The sequence below is a fragment of the Marmota marmota genome, unplaced genomic scaffold (assembly GCF_001458135.2).
Source record: "Marmota marmota marmota unplaced genomic scaffold, marMar, whole genome shotgun sequence".
NCBI lineage: Eukaryota > Metazoa > Chordata > Mammalia > Rodentia > Sciuridae > Marmota > Marmota marmota.
Genome location: NW_025999990.1, coordinates 39,510,843 through 39,532,238, shown reverse-complemented (window position 1 = coordinate 39,532,238; position 21,396 = coordinate 39,510,843). Strand labels below are relative to the sequence as shown.

General features: G+C 39.8%; 1 protein-coding gene across 2 annotated transcripts in view; it reads right to left on the bottom strand.

Moving 5' to 3' along the window:
- Nucleotides 1-21,396, bottom strand: part of Znf521 (zinc finger protein 521) — a 240,016-nt gene that overhangs the window by 4,080 nt on the left and 214,540 nt on the right. The gene's annotated exons all lie outside the window — the stretch shown is intronic.

Below are 21,396 nucleotides of genomic sequence, written 5' to 3'. Positions count from 1 at the left end.
AGGTTCTTTGGAAACAGGCATATTTGTGTTTGGGAGGCAAAAAATCCCAGATGACTTTGCTCCATCCTCCCTCAAGGGCTGGCCCTCATTGTCTTTGAATGTCCCTGGGGATGTTTCTGCTGTACCCCCCCCCATGTGTTATTCCAAATCCTTTAAACATATGAAAAGTCTCCTTTCACTCTCTGAAGGAGGAATGGCATGTCTCAGCCACACAGTTTACCCAACTGGCTTGTAGGTGTGGCAAAGAACAGATGCCAGGTCACAGTCTCAAGACATGACTGGAGGTCCTCTTGGAAGACAAACCAGATGCTTCATGGGAGTGATCAGTGATTTTGTGTTTTGGAAAAAAAAAATCATAGACATCATTTATTTAGAAAAGGGGATAAGAAGCAAGTAGAAAGATAAAATATAGGCAACAGAAGCACCGAGCTGAAAGGGCAGGCTCCCGAGGCATGGCCTGCACTTGCCCTGGCTACCGGCCATACCGCAGAGCCAGTCCTGAGACACTGAGGACACAAATGTGCACAAGCAAAGTGGGAAACCTGCTGCCAGGCCTTCCTCAAGCAGCCTTCTCTGTGTAGGAGTTTTAGCTTTAGGTCTGGAGGAAACCACTCCACTAGAACAAAGCAGTGGGTAATCTCACCAATTTTACACAGCAATTCACAGTCCCCAAAGTACTTTAATGCAATGACAGGTTATGAGAAAAAATATCTGTTCCAATGAAGGGAAAGTGTTTTACATAATCGAGAAGAACATCAGTGCAACATTGGTGGAGGTGGGGGGTGATGACAGAGAAGGAAGTGCAAGAGAAGGAAACTTCTGTAATCCCACAGAGAGCCATATTCTACTCTGCAAAAAGCCATCTCCTGGAGACCCCATGTCTAAGTAACTGAAAATTGCAAACCATTAATCCCAGTTATGAACAGTTGTTTTACACGAGGGGGGTTCGTGTTTAAAGGAAAAAAAATCAAATCCACAACACACCTTAAAGCTTAAAAGAAGATCCATCTAGGTATGATACCTTAATAGCAAGGTTTCAAAAACACTCTTTACGGTACAGGGCCCCATTTGGAAGGAGTGTGCTCTTTTTTTTTTTCCTCTGTAAATGTGAAATTAAACTTAGGAAGCTAAAAAAACAGATGAGGGTCTTAAAAATTCCCTCCTAGCACCATGTATTTCTTTTTAAAATATGAGATGCCTTCCATTTTATAAGACTGGAATTCTCATCTTGGGCTTGGCATTCTAACAAATGATTAATTCAGCCTCCTCCTCTCTGAGAGCTGACCACATTTGCTGGTCAAACGGTTTAATCCTATTTTATATGAAAGCCAAGAAAAATATTTTTAAATAAAAATAAAACCCCACGATCCTCTGAAACTGTTCACCTTGCAATCTTGATCTGCTCCTGTTTTCCTGCCATCTTGATGTGAATTTGAATTTTTGTACCTACAACAGTGATGAAGTTAAGCTTTGGAGGAAAGCCAGGGTGGGGCAGCAGGGGGAGGAAATCTACCTTCCCAGGATTGAAAAAATTAAATTTCCACCCCCAAAAGTTGTGCCCACAGATTGCTCTGACTTTTTCCAATTCTTTGGCAGAGACCACGTCTCGTCTGTGCTTTGTAACCCTCTCTTGGCATCGTCAAAATGTTAAGTGGCAGTGGTAATAAAAATAAAAACAGCATTTGAATGGGAGTTTTGTGAAATCTGTTGATTCAAAGATGTTAATCATTTTTACCATGACTTGTCTATTTATAGGCTTTTGTTTCAGACAAATTCTGACAAGCTTTTAAAACTAGGAAAAAGAGCCAGCATGCTATTTTAAAAAGGAATGAAAAAAAAAACCAAAAAAAAAAAAAACAAGCTTTCCACTAATTCACTATGCCATTAGAATCTCGAATTTAAACTGCAGTTATATTCAATTTAAATGAGATGTTTTCGAACCAGATGAAATAGTAGGCAACTGTGGCTCAGAAACAATGAAAGGCGGGAAGAAATATAAAGATTAAATGTGGCTGTTTCTTTCAACAGATGGTGACAGCACTGTGGCAGCCTGTTGTTTTTTCTTTAGTTGAAGAACACAAACATCCGTAATCAATCATCACTGATTAACTAATTATATTACCCTTCCTTTTATCACTTGGGTTGGACCTTTATCTGTAAACACGGAAGATAATCAGTATGCTCTTATTTTTGGAGAGGCATATTCCAGTTCACATACGGTTATGTAGTTTACAGGCTGCAAACAGAATTTCTACATTACCGTCAACCTTTAAGCACTATTGCTTCTTTTCCCCTTCATTTTTTATTTTATTTTTTTTTTAAACAAAAGCAATTGGTTTCCAACAGGCTGGATAATAAGTCTTTTGACCTGCATTCTTCTTTGACCCAGTAAGGTCACCCTTGTGCTCGGGCATATAGCTGACTTAGGAAATGCCTGCAAGTCCTACATTTCATCTTCTGCCCACTCAAAATAAAGCTTTCTTTAAATGTGTCTGTACGGGTCCCTGAAGGCCAAAGAGGCATCCCTGTAGTGGGCAATGGAGGGACAGAAGCTGCTGCCTTTATTAATGAATGCAGACCATTATGAGTCTGGCTGGCTCCTTCCCTGTTCCCAGAAGCATATACTGTACGTGACTTAAAATGCTAGAATATTGACACAAAGCGAGCCGGGCACCCCTAAGGAAAATTACTCCTTGGATATAATGTAGGCTCGTAACAGCTATTAGAGTACAAAATAAAACCCTCTGGGATCAGACTGACATATACCGCATTCTACCTAGTCCTCAAACATTAGAAGAATTTCTTTGTGGAGGCATTCTCAAGGACAGCATTAAACTGACTTTTGTAGCAATCTGCAACAGCTTTTTGGCTTAGAGCTTTTAGTACTAAATCTCTGGTTTGAATCAATATAAGTACTATATCTTGTACATTAATCAATACATTTGGTTCAATACATGTTCTATTAAATTATACTTTCTAATCAAGATTTTTACATTTCTACCCTCTCTCTTTTTCATTCCCAACTTCTTCTGCTAGTAAAATAGTTTTAAAAGTGTATACAGCTAATGATGACAGGATACTGAGTTATTTCCCCTGTATATTAGAGAAAAAATAGTCACAAAAGGCAAAGGGTGGCCTTTAAGCATCTTAATAAGGTCAACAGGATGTGAATGTTAATAAATTAACATTTTCAAAGTCTATACCATTACAAAAGTACTCATAATTTTAAATTAGTTAAAAGGGAATCACTATGGCACTGGAAGTACCATTAGTTATAAAAATTACATGGAAGACCTAAATTACCCAGAGTTCCATTTATCCCCCATTTGGTCACCCCAAAGTTTCCACTGTCCACAAACTATATGCCTCTGGCTGAAGAAATTTTGGGTATTGTGTTTTCATAGGCCTTACCTGGTAAGCATCATGAATGTATATGTGGACATGAACATTTTTGTGAGACATGTTATAGTTCAATGGATATTCTTTAAAAGTAAGTATCTTTTTCCCAAAGTGGGTTGAGAATTAAAAAAAAAAAGTCCTGACACATAACATATTTCCCATATTCAGGAAAGTCAATTCATGATTCTTACATTTGAAGAATTTACTAGAATGAGTTTTCTATTTTTTTATTATGACATAGCAGTGGCATTTCTGAAACTGTCTGTCATGACAGGCTTTTGCCCCTCTCCTTAATGCCATGAATGTTGCATTTACGATCATGTTTGCACTGAGAGAATTTTCCTCTTTATTTTTTCATATGGTAATGTCACCACCATGAACTTACAGAGACACTGATGCATTTTCTTTTGACATTTAACAGTTCGTATGGGCTTGGGCTGACATCTCAAAGCATTTTCTGGGTGACACTAGCTATATTAAAGCAAAAGGTGAAATGGCATCATCAGAAGTGATCAAAAAAATACAAGATACTAAAGACAGAAAAGGAAAATTAGGTTGTTTAGTTTGTCCCTCTGCAAAAACAGAATTCTCCTGTGAAGTTTATACTCCAGGGCAGTTTTAAATGATTCTGGCAATGAAATTTCCATCACACCTCCCAGAGGAAATGACTTCTTATTCTAATAAACCTCACCAAAGGACATTTTTGTTGTTCTCTGGACACTTATTAATTAATAAGCCCAGAAAAGGTGATCTGAGATAATCCTGCAGTAGGTGGACATTATTGGCATGTTCCTCTGTTCATTCAGGAGCCTTGACCATGTACCCATAGTATAAAGTTCTTCTGTCTCAACCAAAGTAACCCATTAGACAATCCAATAACCATTTCCCAGTCATTACACAAAATACAAGCCATTTATGTGGTGGGTTTTAGAGATGAGTCTGCAGTGAGAGGGAAGAAGGCTGCAGAGTGGGCCTAACAGCAGGGTTTCCCACCTTAGCACTACTGACATTTGGGGCTGGACAATTATTGGTTCAGGGTGGGGGGTGTGAGGGGTCATGTCCTGGGCACAGTGGGATGCTTGACAGCCTCCCAGGCCTCTACAACATGCACTTCCATACCTGTGGCAATCGTTAATGTCCCTAGACAGTGTCACATATCATCTGATGGGGAAAAAAAATCATCACTCTCACTTTTGAACCACTGCCTTATTATACTGCGTGAAAAACATTTATGAACAAATGAATGACAGCTTGGCCATGAGGAAAGTTTTGCATTCAAGGAATCTGAAGTATCTACAGGGATGACTGGTCTAAGCAGGAAAGAGAAAGGCGGGTCTGTGCAGTACGTTGAGTAGCTCTAACTAGGAGGTTTTGCCATTGACCTGTCTTGTCACTGACAAGTTTTCCAAGATAACATTAAGTAGGAGGTCAGACACAAGAACAGGTGGGGCTGGGGAAGACACACAATTGTTCTGAATTTTCTTTGTGTTGAAAATACATTGAACTTGTGGTACTTGAGTATGTGGCTTAGTCTTCAGTCTACGAGGTTATCTCCTTCACCTTAAGAAAATAAAAGCATTGCAAAGGGACATATATATACCACATGGGACTGTACTGCATGGTGTTTTTAAGCATAGTCATGGGTGAGAGTGGGCAGTTGTCCAGAAACTGTGGAAAGGATTCTTTGAGATACATAATAAATGGCACTGTTGTGTGAGGAACAGAATCTCTTCAGCAATGTTCTCTCAATCACCAAAATTCTTAGTCGTTCCACACACCATCAGTGAATGAAGAGGGTACCTTATAGTGGCAATTAAACAATGCCACTTCAGGAGGATTCGGCAATTCAATAATATATAAAGGGATGATGCAAATATTGAACTCTGGAATTAGAATTTAGGATATGAAAACAAATATCTACTTTGAAAGAAATAGATATTTCTATTTGAAGCATCCACCTTCAATTTGTTGGTCTAGGTTCAATTGCAGTGGTATTTTGCACCTGTAAGTAACACAGCAGAGAAGCTAAGACTTGGTTTCTGAGCTGAGAGGGGCCTTGCAACATCTGGTGCAGTATCTCATTTTATAGACCAGAGTTGGAGACAACTTTCAAAGTCTTCTGGCTAGTCCTGCAACTGAGTTAGCTTCAGGCATGAAGTCTTCTTGTTGAATGGCCCTGGTGGCTGTGTTCTAGTTTCTGAGCTGCGTCAGCTGCACAGATGAGGGGTGCTCACCACTACAGCCCTCACCATCTCCCAGGAGAGACAGGGAGCTATGGGCACAGACCAAAGTCCCTTCAACTTCTGTGGGAACTGTGAGTTTGGCTCTCAGAGGAGTTTCCCTGCTTGGTGCTGGAGAGATTGGGGGAGGGGGCATGGGGGAGGGAAGAAGGGAGTGAATAGAGAAAAGAACATGAGCAAACACAGGGCATGGGGGTGCATGCCTGTAATCCCAGCTGCTCCAGAGGCTGAGGCAGGAGCATCATCAACTTTGAGGCCAGCCCAGGCAACTCAGTGAGTCCCTGTTTCAAAAAATATAAAAAGTATGAAATTGTAGCTTAGTGGTAGAGTGCTCCTGGGTTCAATCCTCAGTCCCTTAACAAAACACAGGAGTAAAACTGAGAGTCCCGGAGAGCAGAAGACAAACACTTCTTAGGAATCCAATGTGGTGGGGCTCAAGATCCACGAGTCTCTACAGAGAGGTGGGCAATCAGTTTAGCAAGGGCCACATTAACTTTTAAAAATTTGTTTATACAATATTCATCCTATTTGGAAAAGTACATGATGATTTACAATGTAGCAAGAACACCCAGTTCAATCAGCCCTATTCAAATATGAGTCTTCAGGAGCCTGAGTAAAGACAATTTTTTTGAATAATGCAATGCCCAAGCTGCAAATGCAGAACAATGCCTAGTATTTTGACAATTAAACATTAATAGAGAGCTAAAACAAACCACTTGTCCACCCACTTCAAGAGGACAAATTGCACTGTTGTGTCATATATGGGAAATGTGAACATTATAACAATTCCATTTTCTGAGAATAAACAGTCATAAAATTTGAGTTGCAAGCTGACCCCTAACTGTTTTACATATGGGACAGGCTTGAACATATCCCCCTTTGCAGCACACAATAGTATGCACTATCTGCTGTATGGAAAAAAAAATTTTTTTTTAAGTGTCCAATTGAAAGAACAAGCTAAAAAATGCAAAATGGCCACTGGGAAATATATTAAAAAGTTGATTTTGAAAAGAAGACAATAAATTGAGCAACTTGTTCACTTGCACGAAGCCAAAAGTAAATTTAAATCAAACTATATAAAGACAGCAAAGGAAAAGTGAGAGAGGCCAGGGCATATTCTGCTCAGATTCTGGAACTGCAGGATCCCAGCATACTGTAGGACAGAAGGCTTTGATAGGCAATACTGTCTAATAAGATATTCAGGGATTAAGTCAGTGCTTCACAGACAGATGTGTCCATGTGCCAGTTGTTGCTAAGCTTTAATTTTTCCCCTGTAATGTTTAATTTATCACACTGGCGCTTTCTAAACTAGAACATCTGTAAACAAGGTTAAGAATGACCTCCTTCCAATTTTACATCCATGAACAGTGTCCCTTCTTCGTGCTCTAATTTTAGATACCTTAAAGATAAATAAATCTGTGGAAGGAAGAGGGAAAAAAATAAGGCTTGTCTGATGCTGTAATGTGTTCATCTTGGGCGAATACAAATTTCCTCTCTGCCAGGCTCTCGGGTGCACACAACTGGCTCTTGATTCTGAAGCCATATTCAGGCTTCCCTTTCCCAGTCAAACGCAATTAAACAAACTTCTGCTAAATATTTAACAGCCTTGTGTAGTAATTAGCGGCAAATAATGGGAGCTTAAATTGATAATTGCTCAGATATGTTCTCTTAAAAAGAACAAATTTCCTGCTCCTCCCTTTTCTCTTAGATTTTTGAATCTTAGAATTTTTTTTTAAGAGGATCTAGTGAAATGAGCCATCATCACATCCCGTGACCCAAGATCTTGCAGTCAAGTTGAGGATGTTTTGCCATCAGCTGGAAGATTCTGCCTGCATCACTTACTGCACTTCTGTTTTTAAATCCATTGAAATTTAGTTAGGTACTGAAGCTGTTGGAACAGGGGCATTGATTTAAAAACTGACTGGCAGCCTTAGGATTTAAACTCTGGCCCATCAGATTCAAAAGGTCATCTGATTAGAATGGGAGAGGCACGGGGCATTGTAATTTATATTCAAAGGGTAACCTTTGTAGGGAGAAGGAGAGAGCCAAGACTCTGCTTTTCCACTCCATAGGAACAAGGATTCCCTTCAACCGAATTCCAATAATTGTGAAAAATAGTTTATCAAACTTGGGCACAAAGCAAGAGAAGTGCCACTTTCTTGTAGTGTATTATTCCTTTTATTGAAAACACTGCCACTCTAGGAGGTAAACTTATAGCAAGTCAAACATGTTATAAGTCATTAAGAATAACAGAAAACATCTTTCCCCACCATAAGCAACCAAATGCTTGTCTGCCAAGTGATTTCCTTTAGTGAATAAGCACAAAAATAAAACAGTCAAAGGACAACATTGATTTTACATAATTAAACTGTGTTAAGTGTGAGCCACATCCTGAGAGTGTGTGTGCATGTGTGCCCATGTGCATTTTCGTGCCTGAGCAAATGAGTGTGTTTTGCAGGGTGGAACTGAGTGACACATGGATTCCACAGGTGAAGTCCCTAGTGTTTACTTCTGACCTTCCTGTCCTTCAAAAACATTCCTACATGGGGGAATGCAATTTGAAGAAGCCCTTGTTTTCAATTCTAAGTATTCAATTCCAAGTAAGTCTCTTTAAAAATGCAAATACTTAACAGGCCCGGTTCTATTTGGTTTGTCTTCCACTTTACAAAATCCTGGTTTCGAATGAGAGAAAACTTCATGCTTTGGTTTGGTGCCTATTTCTCTTGCTGGCTTTTCTGAAAACTCCCTGCATGTTTGTGAGTCCTGTAGACAGTTTCAGGTCCCTTTCTTTAACAGATTCCCTTTTCCTGGCTCTCTGAAGTCATCCCTATTTTCCAGCAAACTCACACAGACATGGAAAGAAAAAATCAGGAATGCCACATGTACTTCTTATTCCCTGTTGAAGGGTGTCTTGAGATGTGTTTGCGATCTCTCTTGTCCACCATTTCCTCTGAGAATCTTTAGGGTCTCAAAGGAATTTCCCCCACCCCCATCCTGTCCTTTGCTCCACCAAGAAGAGCTTCTTCCTGCTGCAGAAACCCACATGTGAGACTTTCCTTCTACTCCTATCGTCTGGGCACCTATTCTGCTTTGCTTTAGGTCTCTGTAGGAAAGATGCCTCACCTCTCCTAGTACACTTACTGGAGAGACAGCTCTTTCATTCCTTTGCACAAGGAAGTGCTATAGCAATGATAAAAGTAATCTATAATCCTCACATCCTTATATAATTTGCTACTCCAAGTTAATCTGAATTCATTACAATAAAGTAATATAATTAAAAAAAAAAACAACACCACCCAAACTCTTAAAAGTGAAGTACTTAACATGATCCTGGCAGAAAGACTGTCTTGCCTAGCAGAGGTCTAGGCGTCAGGCATGGTGCATCCTCATGCAAATCCAAAGGTGAGCCATAAACAAGTACACACAGCAACACTGCCGGGCAAAAAGGGCCAGGCAACGGGAGGCCTCATTCTAATCAGTCCTCAAAGGAACCTGCCACACAGAAGTGGCACTTATTCTAATTTAAAGCCCTCATGCTTGCTTCAGTGTTGCAAAATTTATAAAAGAATAACTTCATTAAACCGCCTGGCACTTCAAACACAAATGCAAACCAGCCACAACACAGAAGGAGCTGGACAAGAGGAAGAGAAATATTCCCAGAGAGTTGTTAGCGCAGATACTAAAATAAAGTCTGCACTGTGGTGCTTCTGCCTCTCCAACGACGTGGTTTGCGTGCAACTTTCCTTCACCAAGGACTTCTGCCACATGGCTCTTTACTTCTGTCATGAGGCCTGTTGCTCTTGCGAGTCTGCTTAATAACACTGAAAATCATTCAAATCGGTTGGGCAAGCCGCGTCACATGCAGAAATACATCTGGCAGTACATAAATGAATGCTATTCAATGTTCTTTTCCTGGTCTGCAGAGGAGATTGGTTCTGAACAGCCCACTATTACAGTTCCCATTTACTTGGGTATATATTTCAGGCTCACATAACTTGTTGAAAAACTAAGGTAAAAAATTTCCCCTTCACTCTGGCATTCAAGAAAGCAAGCAAGAATAAAGGTTAAGTAGAAACAATCTTTCGAATCTATGTACAGGGCTAGAGAAAAGTTATTGGCATATCCTAAAACCCACTTTTAAGGAAACTTCTTTTTTTTTTTTTTTCTGCCATGAATCAGAATCATGGAAGTGCTACAGTAAAATAACTTCAGGCTAGATTCCGAAGCTACAAGGCAGTCTGTGTCAGAACACACATCATTTCATGCTGAACTGTCAGCTTATTTCTCAAAATCATTTTTTTCTTTTCTTTTTTTTAGAATGCTATGAAAAGACAAATCCAGAAGCCTGTGTGAAAACACCAAGCCTCTGAGAAAGTATGTGTCACACACGCGTTGGACTACACATCACAGTCCTGAGAGATCCCAATAATGAATGGCTCCTTTCCTGTTCGGTGTTTTTATCACCCAAGTACAAATCTGTGCTAAATTCTGCTTCAAAGAGAAGAGAGTAAGCGTTAAAAATCTTGAAAATGGTAATCTCTGGATGGTTAAGAGGAAATGGCCTTAGGGGGAGTAAAAGGGGCATCTCTCCAAAGGTTATAAAAGGCTGTTCATCCCAATTGTCTTTTGGAATTTTGGAGTGGGATTCTTACTGCTAGTCAGAAGGGAGACCTGTGCTAGGGGACCCACGCCAGGCTGGCTGGAGGTCAGACTGATATGAAAATTTAAGTTATCACCCCAAAATTCAGTGTGCCATGAGTCACAATATTCCTAGAATAAACAAATATTTAAATGAAGATTTAAATGAAGTCTATTATCCCTATACAATTGTTTTCTAGTGTGGAAAGCTCTTCAACATTCAAATGATGTAATATATCAGTAAAAGTAAATTTGTATTCTTTTTCCTCTTTGTGAATAAAACAGGGATAATCAGATGGAGTGAATAAACTAATTCAATTACAAGCAGCCTTTATTAGATAATAAAATATGGATTATTGATCTTGTGGAGCTGGCAATTTGCATGAGGCAATGAACAAAACCTGGAAGAGCCCAATCTAAAGCTGTTTTTGTTCATGCCAGAGTTTATTAGATACTGTTTTCACTTTTGAAAAACCACCAAAATAAAACACCACTAACTAATTAAGCCCAGCATTCCAAAAGGGTGAAAATAGAAGGTTAACACAGAGGGCTGGGCTGGGGGCCTGAGAAAGTCCTTTAGACCCGGGGGGACCCCTTGCTGTACCCTACAATGGAGGGAGAAAAAAAAGCCAGGCTCTTTCCCCTTGTCTATGGAGTGGCATGTGAGAACTTATTTGGTGAACCCCAATTTACCTCCTAGGCATCTTACTACACATCCAATCTGGTCCTGTAATAGGAGTGAATGTGTTGCTATGTCTCTGGCACTTGTGAGGTGGCCCTGTTTGAAATACAATGCTGGACGGTCAGTGCAAAGTCCTTTGTCTCTTATTTCTTAAAAAATGCAGTAATCAACCCCCGTTAGAAAGAAAGCAGCTCTGAATATGAGGGTCACGTGGAAAGGAAAGCCTGTACAGCCAACACCAAGGGGAAAAAAGGGAAGGTGAGCTATGATATATGACGTATATTTACACACCTCAGTTCTGCCTTCCCGTGTCCCTGATAAATCTGCCCCAAGATGCTGTGGCAGGCTGATTGCTATTTGTGCTCTGCTACAAAGTGCAGGCCCCACCGTCTCCTGTAGTCTTTGTAAACTTCTCCCAGCTCTTCCTTTTGACCGAGTTCACATCCTCTCTACCCTTTTACAGGCCACATCCGCCTGCCCCCCACATAGCAGCACAAACACAAATATGTTCTTTTCCCCTCTTTTTTTTTTTAACAGAGTAGACTGGGCTCTGTGTTTGGCTAGGCATCCCTCCAATGCCTAGGTAAGCGTACATGTGGTATGTTTTCAAAAATGACTCCAATAAAAGGGAGGAATGAGAGATGCTAAACAATGCCGCACAAAGTTGCAGACTGTTCGGCTACAGTCCAGAAAATGAATCCAATTTTTCATTCTGTCATTATAAATATTTCATTGCAAATGGTACTGATTTTCTGCAACTGTGGTTAAGCAAAGGGCCTCTGTGTGAATATTTAAGAAAAAAAAAAAAACTGGGAGGAAGACAACGAAGAAGAGGGAGGGGGAATTAAAGGTTAGCAACCAATTAATTTCTTACTTGAAATGTAAAAGATGCTGGGAGAAATTCAACAGTGATGTAGTGTGTGACTCAAAGAAGAAGAAGAAAAAAACATTTACTCTGCTCTTCTTCTGACAGTTTCTCATAAAATATCTGCAGTCCATCTATCTTTTAGTACTCCAGGCTCCTCTGGAGAGCAGAAAATGGTGGTTTAAAGCTCACTTCAGTGCCAGTCTGCGGGAGATTGCTTTCCACAGGACCCCCGCTGATGGAGGCCTAGGGGAAGAGGCCCAGGAGTTATTCAATCAGCCCGAGACTCTGGGGCGGCTGGGGGTCCTTTGAGGGCTGATTATAAAGCTGCCCTCCTGTTGCCTGCCTCGGAACAGAACGAAATGAGCAGCCTCTTGCTGAGAAGATTCTGCAAGAAGGAATTTCACCTGTCATGGAGTTTGTCAGAATTTCAGGATTTATCTTGGTGCAAAATTAATAAAATACCAACCAGGATTTCAGGCTGACTACTCAGCTGTGTCATCTCAAAGTGATCTTTCACCCAGGAAAACCTGGACAGTGAGCACAGACATTCTTGCCCTACTTTTCCTTTGGAGGATGAACGAGGTGACGTAACAAATGCCACCCAAACATCAGTCTGGGACGGTGAGCCAATTACACACAAGGCTGCGTCACGTGTGGGTGCTACTGTCTTCTCGCGTGACCTCTCACCCTGCTGCGGTTCTTCTACAGCCTCTTTGGAATTAGCTCGAGTCTGAGTATCAAAAGGTCATTCTGGAGTTTATAACACAGTAGGTCCCCTATGGCATCACATCCGTTAAGTTCATACACTGGTATTTCAGGCCTGGATTTGATTTATCTTTTTAAAAGGACTACTAACGCTGCACTATGTTAAGGGCACATCTTATGAAACATTACAAATTCATCCAGGGTCAGCCACCAACAACAAGGTACAGTCTGAGCTCGTTTTAACACACACTCTCCTCTGGTCCCATCACCTTCTGGGCCCAGCAGAAAGTGGGAGGAGTGAGGAGCGAGGAGGAACAGAACCCAAAGGGGATGCTGTGAACCTCTGCTGGCTTGCTGCCGTTTTGCAGCAAGTTCGGCCATCTCTGCTCCTGCCACTTCAGCTGTTCCACCACGGCTATTTTATCACGGCACAGGCTTTGCTCATTTTGAACTGGGGCCTCGATAGCCCCAAGGTAATTAGCTCTGGTCCTCAGAGCCAGTGGCACCACATTACAGTTGGGGCCATGTTTGGGGCCTGGGTTGGTGCTCACGACACTGGCTGGCCGGAGTCAATGGACACAGTGGGCAAACACTTCTCAGAACCACATTCTCAGATTCCAGACACTGAACTCGGCTTTCGAACATGGTGAACTTGGATTGCGATGTATACCTTGTGTTGTGTCCCTGGCCTCCCATGGCTGGGAACATGGGTACCTCTTACTCGCTGGTGATTAGCAGCGCATCCTCAACTCTCAGAGTCAGGGATAGGTTTAAGGTAATTGCTGCTTCTTTGTCTATTTTCTAATTGACACTTTCTAAATGAGACATTGAACAACCCTATAGCGTGTTCCTTGCAGTTCTTCCCCTAGTTAAATGACAGTCCTGTTTTGGAGAACCACCTTTACAAATCAGTTAGTCATCTGACAATATTAACACCATGAGATCTCAGGAGAAAGAGAGAGAGAGGGAAAAGAGGAGAGAATGCACTCGGAAGTGAGCGCGCAGATGGTGGGGGAACCCAGGGTGCTCTCTGCAGGCTTCAGTGGAGATGCATTAACTCCACAGAGGGATAAGGGCTTCCCACCAGTACTGTCATGAATTATAACTGAGTATGGGAGTGAGGTCTTGGTGCCTGTCTCACAGCAAATATACTGTTCCATTTTCCTGCACAATGACCTTTCACCCTTATAAACTCAAAGCACTGCACAGCACACTGCTGATTTTTAATGGTATCACAGTAGCCTTTTATATGTCTAGAAGGCACACAAGCTTAGCAGATGTGCCCAGTGGTGTCAGTCAGACAATTATAAAATTAAGTTTTGGCAATGCAAAACAGGAAACCTTTGATGGGCGATTCATGTTTTCAGGAAGAGATGGTCTTCTGCCAGCTGAGGAGCTCCAACAATGCAGGAGGAGGGCCACACAAGGAAGAAGCACACCCCCCACCCCCCAACACACACACACCAGTGGAGGAAAAAGCCTCACTTTTGCAAACTTTCCCCTCCTATGCAAAAGCAGTTCCTGCCCAGTGAGTTCTCCACTTACTCATTCAATGAAGTTATCAATGAAGGAGACCTGTTATTTTAGGCAGTTTGAAATTTCACCACTTTGAAAAAGGACTCGTTTACCCTGCCTTTCACTCCCCTTCAGAGCCTGGGAGTTGCTGTTCTAAATGACAGCACCTCGAGCAGTGCTTTTAAGCACCATTCATCTCACCCGCCCCATCTCAGGCTTTTCCAGAACACTGCTCTCCCTCCAATATGGGAAACTTACTCCTTCATAGCTGCAGGGCAGAGCCTGTACGAGCTGTAGATTCACTGCAAATATAACAATAAAGGATACAAATGTGAATTCCTCTTAAAATACACGTTTGGTTCTGAAGCCGCCTTGCCTTAGCAAACCCGATCAAGGGCAGTCTATCAATCTTTCTCCAAATGCACAGAATAGCACGTGACGGTCTGAGGGAGCACTACCTCAATGGGTTGAGAAAGATGCTGAAGTAAATTCTTTGCTCATTTCAGATGACTGATGGTTAAGGTCCATGATTACCATCTCCTTTACCCTAATAATCACAACAGTTGGATATGGAAGTGATGTTTTCCAATAGACAAAAGTTTGTAAACACAATAGGTCTATTCTTGGCACTTTATCTCTCCTAAGGTGGGGAAATGGATCAATGTGTGGAGTAAACATCTAAAATAGTAACATGTGGGAGTTCAAGGTGCCTGTCTGGGTTGCAGAATGTTCTAGAAATTTGGGTTTCCAGATCTCTCCAAAGGATCTGACTACACAGGCACTGTAACACAGAGCTCTGTCTTCACAGGACACTCTTGCCTACAGTCTCTCACTCCTAATGGAGGCAGATCTTCCGGTGCTGTGGCAGCAGGCTGTCTTGGCCACGTGGAAGATGGCAGGGCCAGCAAAGCCCAGCCAAAGCAGAATGTGGCAGAGGTGATGAGCACTTCCAGGGGGTGGGGAGGGAGGGGGCTGCAGAACTGGCCGCAGTGCTCTTCAGTACACCCTAGCTGGATGCTCCATAAAGCCGCACTGATGGCAGTTCAGAGATGGCCATCTGTCGTCAACTCTGGGCCAGACAAAAAATAATGTAATGGCAGCTCGCTAACAACAGGGCTGTTGGAGGAGGGAACACATACTAGAACGAAGAGGTGGTGCTCCCTCTTTAATAGCGAAAATCAGCCATCGATATGAACATCAAGAAATTAATGGATGGAGAATTTTTTAAAACTGAGCTGGGGTGCGGTAGAAGCGATTGAAATGCAAATAAAGTGGTTTCCGCTTATTGCAATTACCTCTGTTGCCCTTACTTCACTCACATTAACCACTTGGTTCTTGAAAATTTGACGACCAGGACACATGGTAAAGCAGTGAGGGCCAAATTTAGAAAAAGGTGAGCCCAGGTTGTGCCTCCAAGCATGCATACACAGATTAGGCATTTATTGGTACAAAACGGGTAATTGAAAATGCATTTACTCATTTAGTCCAAATGAGTTCATTGTGACAATCATGCTTATCTTTCTGTATGCTTGCTTAATTTCTAGATGTCATTTTATTAAAAAGCAAAATAAAACTACCTCATCTTTAGATGCTTTATGAATGCTATAAAATTGCAAGCTCCCTCTTTTTTTCAAGAAAAACCCTAGCTTTTTCAACACTGCATAAATAGAGGGAGACTGGAACATAATAGTCAAACTGAGGTTAGGTTTGCCATGCCTATTTCCGTGTCCTATATGATTAACTTTCTGCCTTCAATGGTAAGGCCAATCAATCCTGATTGAATTATCCAATATTAACAGCTGAAAGTGATCAAAACTAATGGTGGAAACATAGCACCAATCAATAAATCAATGCAAATGATTTGGTTCCTGGAGATCTGATCAAATAAAAGAGATAGATCAATTTAACCACTGAGCAAATTAAGTGGAGGTTGCTGTAGCACCAATTTGCTTCTAAAGCCCTGCAGGCCCACAAAGCAAAGAAATGAGGCGATGTATAAAATGGACCAGTTCCAGAACCACGCACTCATTTAACACAATTTATACTCCTACAAATCTCGAAATCTTTGTGATGTGTTTAGGGGCTGACCGAGGCACAAGGATCTAAGGGAAGAGTGTCAAGGGACACAGCCCAAACCAACCAGAAAGGGTCAGGAATGACTCTTTCAGACTGACTTTCCTCCAAACAGAATATTACAGAATCACATATGCCAGGTCTAGACATGGCGATCGGCAAATATTCCCATCCAGGGGCCTTAGAGGAAGACCATGAGATAGGAGGCAAGGCAGGATGGTGTTTTGATTTTTATTGTTTGAGTGGGAATAATAAAAGAAATTTTAAGTTCTGTGAGAAATATAAGTTAAACACTTGAAAAATCACAGAAAAGTTGTGAGAGGGTTGGTATTGGGGTGAAACAGATTCACGAGAACTTTGTTTAGATGTGCTATGAGTAGTTACATCCACTTCCCCATTCCTCCTGTTTGCAAGAAGAGTCAACCTCCTGGAGAGGAAAATATGTAAACAACATAAACTAAAATTAAACTTTCTGCCCACCACACCAGGTCCCACCTTGACTTTTATGGAGAGACAAGACTAAACTTTTCACTTTGGCCACACCCCCTTAATAGGAGGGGGTTGTTGTGTTGCTTTGAAATTACATTTATTAAACCAAGTATAAATGTTTCATTTTAGTTAGATGCTAAAACATGAAGCAAAAGAAAATGCAAGACTCCTAACCATGTGAAAAAGATGAATGCTTAAAAAACTTAACGTGAAACTATGTCAAAGTATGATTAATTGAAAAATTATTCCATGAAATAAAGAAAACCAAGGAAGGTTCGAATGTGTCTGAGGTAGAGATTTTATTTCTAATGAAGAGGCATCTTGACTTTATTTTCTTAGGTCAGCACTAAGAACACAGGATGAAGGCCAGTGAAGCAATGTTCAATGAGTGCCTATTACACATCCTTTGAAACGGGCCTGAACAGCTCCCACATGATTCCCTCAGTTGTAGAATAAATACCTCCTCTCTTGGAATACAACTGATTACATGTTATCTCATGCAAGAGTTGTTTATATGCAAATCTTTGCTAGTAAACTGTAAATATGGTATATCCCTAATCATTTTGGCATCATGGTAAATTTAGAAAGATAGAATCATATTTTTGTGATAAGAAAATATATTCATTAAAAATTATCTGGGCACTAGAATTAATTACAGCAGAATATATGGCACTCGCAGTTTTTAACCATTGAATAGGACTCCTAAATGCTTCAAAATGTACAATTTGATCATTTGAGACACACATTGGAAGTGTCTTTATTGAAAAGACAAGTTTGGGGCAAAAAGCTAAGTTAGTGGGGAACCCAGTGAGGCTCTGATCAGCCACATTTCAATGTAGGATTGTTGTCTTGTATGTCCCACCCCATATGTGGTAATTCATTTCTCTTTCAGAAATATGACCCCCAAACTTAAAATACGCATTACAATCAGATGATATGGTGGAAAAGATGATTTGAGAAGAAAATCCAACAGCTCTTTTGAGACAATGACATCTTTCAAATTTAGTGATATTTGAACGTCTTGATATATCCCTCAGGATGTCAAATGACAACTGTATTTTGAATGTGGAAAACACTGCCTTTATAATTTAATGGAGGGAAGGGAAAAATATCACAATCATCTTTGATTCAAAAGGAATTGAAATAGCAGAATCTCAGGACCTAAATTCGGGCTGGGCATATTTGTTCCATCCTCACGGTAGGAATTCCCTCAGTCTCTACAAAAGGTCTAACATGACAGCTGGTAGGACTTTCTAAGCAGACACATTGGGAGAGGATGATTTTTATCACTGCCATCCAATTGCTGCTTTTCTAGAGGCAACAATTAAATAGCAATTCATGTACTGGAAGAAAGTGGTCTATTCAACAGATTTTTACAAACATACCACTTGCTCACACCTGTATAAACCACTTTGGATACAAATACATATTGTAGGATATTATTCTTGGACCATACATCCTCTCCCAAAGCAGATTCCCTAAGTTCTGTTGAAAAAAAAAAGAAAAAAGAAAAATAAGGTCTATTAGGAAAACATGTGAAACACTGAACATGTTCATTCATTTTTAAAATAATAAAATGTATATTTAGTTCATATAATGAACTCTTATTCCAAAGCTCTTCTCCCCTCCTGCCAGCACCAAGGCAGCCTTTGATGTGTATTAGATTTTCTTATAAAAATGGGATGGGGGAAATTTTACTGAAAGAGAAAGATTATACCTAAGAATTATACATTATATAATCTATATTTATATCTCTGGACTGGAATTAGAACAACTAGTCAGCAAGGTTTAGGAATTGCCTGTGGATTGTAGCTTCCATACTGGCAAAAGGTATGTCCTCATGGCCTAGTTAGAGTGCTGCATAGAAACAGAGGTGTCATTTGGCCTAACCCTAAAAAGATTGATGATTTGATGATGTTCAAAGGATGGTGCCTGAGTGCTTGATTTCCAAAATATGGATAGTGTAAAACAAGGAACTATCTAAGTTCTGACTGGTTTTATAGGCAAGGAAAATGAAAGCAACTCAGCACCATCTACATCTGTACATACCCAGATGTATATAAAAACATGGGCACTGCACACACAAGTGCAGTGGCAATTTTCATTAGCTTTGCCTCCTCTCCATATATATATATATACGTACATAGACATATAGACATGTCCATATATGCATGTAAGTTTTATATTCAACAAAGCATGTCTATCCACACACAATAAACATCTTATGTTTTTAATTGGGTATAAACAGTGAAAGAAATGTAAATCATCATGATCATGCAATTGTCTTTGTGCCATTAAAAATACTCCACAGTGATGTTACTGGGTGACTCTGGAATGTTTAATCTATACTTACCCTATTATTCTCACCCTAAGAGGCAAATAAATTATATGCGTTAAGTTTTCTAATAGGATTTCAGCTCTTGGACATCTGGTCTTATAGGTTCCTGAATAAAGTCCTTCCTTCTGAACTTTAGTGGCATAAACAAGTAGATGAGTTCAAGTGGTTAAAAATTCACATTTATTTTACATATAAAATGACTTCATTTTCTAATGTTATTATTTACAATCATTACCTTAATTTCAGTTGATTTTTCCCCCCTCATCCTAGCAATTAACAAAAACCATATTATGGTTTTTGTATACTTAACCATTCCCATTTTATATTCAGGATATAAAAGAAATCAATATTTTGAAATTACATTAATCCCATCCTCTAAGGTAATTTGGGTAATGAAAGCAAATGCACAGGACCATGAACCCCTAAGGTTTAAACATAAAAATGAAAACATTCTTAAAACTAGAAAAAGTAAACTTCTGGTCCATTTTTTCTCAATGTGTTGCAACTAAAGCCACTGCTATTACTGAGCATTTTAGAAAATAGTCCTACATAGATATTCCCATGACTGCAGATTATAGCTTTGAGAAATATTGACTATAAAGTCAATATTTCATCTCAGATTCATAACAATTATCACATTCTAACCATAAGCACTGTTCTTATCTAAGGAATGAGGCACACATTAAGCCTGAGTGTTTATATCAAGACCAAATATATATGATTCTGAGGGACTGGCAAACTAATGCTTACAGCCTTGAATTACAGAACAAGGCTTATTTGTGCCCAGATTACAATTTGAATGAAGAAGTCAGAAATGTTTTGAGAGATGCTTGACTTCACAAGGTCACAAAGATTCAGAAAGAGTTGTATGTTCTGTACTAATGCGGGGCTTCTGTGGTCTCCTTGACACTTTGAGAGAGTCTGCAAAGTCAAAATTATTTTCATAGTAATATTAGACATATGACATTCACACCCTCACTGCCTCAAGAGTGTGCTATAGAATTTTCTAGAGGTTACATGATGTATGATGACATCATCTCTGAAAGCCAACAGAATGTGTGCTGTATCCTGTGTTTATTAACACATTACCCAATTTGAATTTCTATTATGGAAAATATCAGTAGATAGTAACCTGCATAAGCCCAAGTCCTTTGTGATGCTCAATAATTTCTCAAAATGTAAAGAGCTCCTGAGATTAAAGAGTTTGAGAACCACAGGTCTATCTTGATCATAGAAAAGAGTGAATACTGTGTGTTCCATGAAACCCTAAAACAAATCATAAGAGAAATCTGGAGTCCTTAAGAATGTGCTTCATTGCTTAATTTTGTCTGAGCTAAAGAAGCCACTGCCACTGTGTTGGGTCATTTAATGAAAGACACTGAAGGTACAAGTAGGTTGGAATCTATGAATATAGTACAAAAGTGGAAGTTTGTTGCAAATATTTTTTTCAAGACTGTTAGACAGATATAAGTCCCTACAGAATCTAACTTTGATTTTTAACTATTAGTTCATTCCGTCTCATAATTTACATACTCATTAACAGTATGACTAGGCATACTGACCATATCTTTTAGATTCATAAAACCAAATCCAAAATTATAACATTTTTAAATAAAAAGTTAGATTATTTTAGTAAGATGTGCTTTTAAACAATAATATAACTGGCTTATTTTGTATATTCAATTGGCAAACAGGTGTGATGGAATAGAATTTTTAGAAGTGATAAAAGGTGAGACAGTAACTTGCATTTTACTCCACTGACATGATGACAATGAAATGGGCTTATCCACTTTTAAATATAGTTCTTATTTCATCTCTGTAACTTGCTACTTGTTTACTTATAGAATGATAACTGAGAATATAAATTGCAAATCTTTTATTTTGATACATAATTCACATATACCTGGCTTCGCCAGAGCACAGGGAGGCACAAAGGTGCCCCAAAGGCTCTGTGTGGGGTGCAGGCTGAGAAGCAGGTGGGCTCTGAGTTCCTCAGTCTTGCCTCTACCTGATAACCAGATCAGCTCCTGTTGCAGGGATTCAGTGATGAAAACTAATTGCACCTCTCACTTTAGGAGGAATAATTTTATTATTAATAATAATATTCACAATACCCAAATAATTTTAAGTCACTGAAGTTATGAACTCCAATTTCCTCTACAGGAACCAACAAGATTTAAGAAAACCCATGTTACTCTTATATCCCTTCCTTAGAAAGATGAGGATATCTACCTATTTTCCAGATGAAGTAACAGAAAGAAAAAGCATTAGTTTTCTTCTATGATCAGTGACATTTCTTGGGTAGAATTCAGGTCTCTGACTCATATTTTAATTGCCAGTCTATTGCTCAGACTAATCAAAATAATCAAACATTTATGTTATATAATATACCTTATATTCACACCCATTATTTCATTTTCACCTTTCAGCGGTCCTGTACATGTTAAGT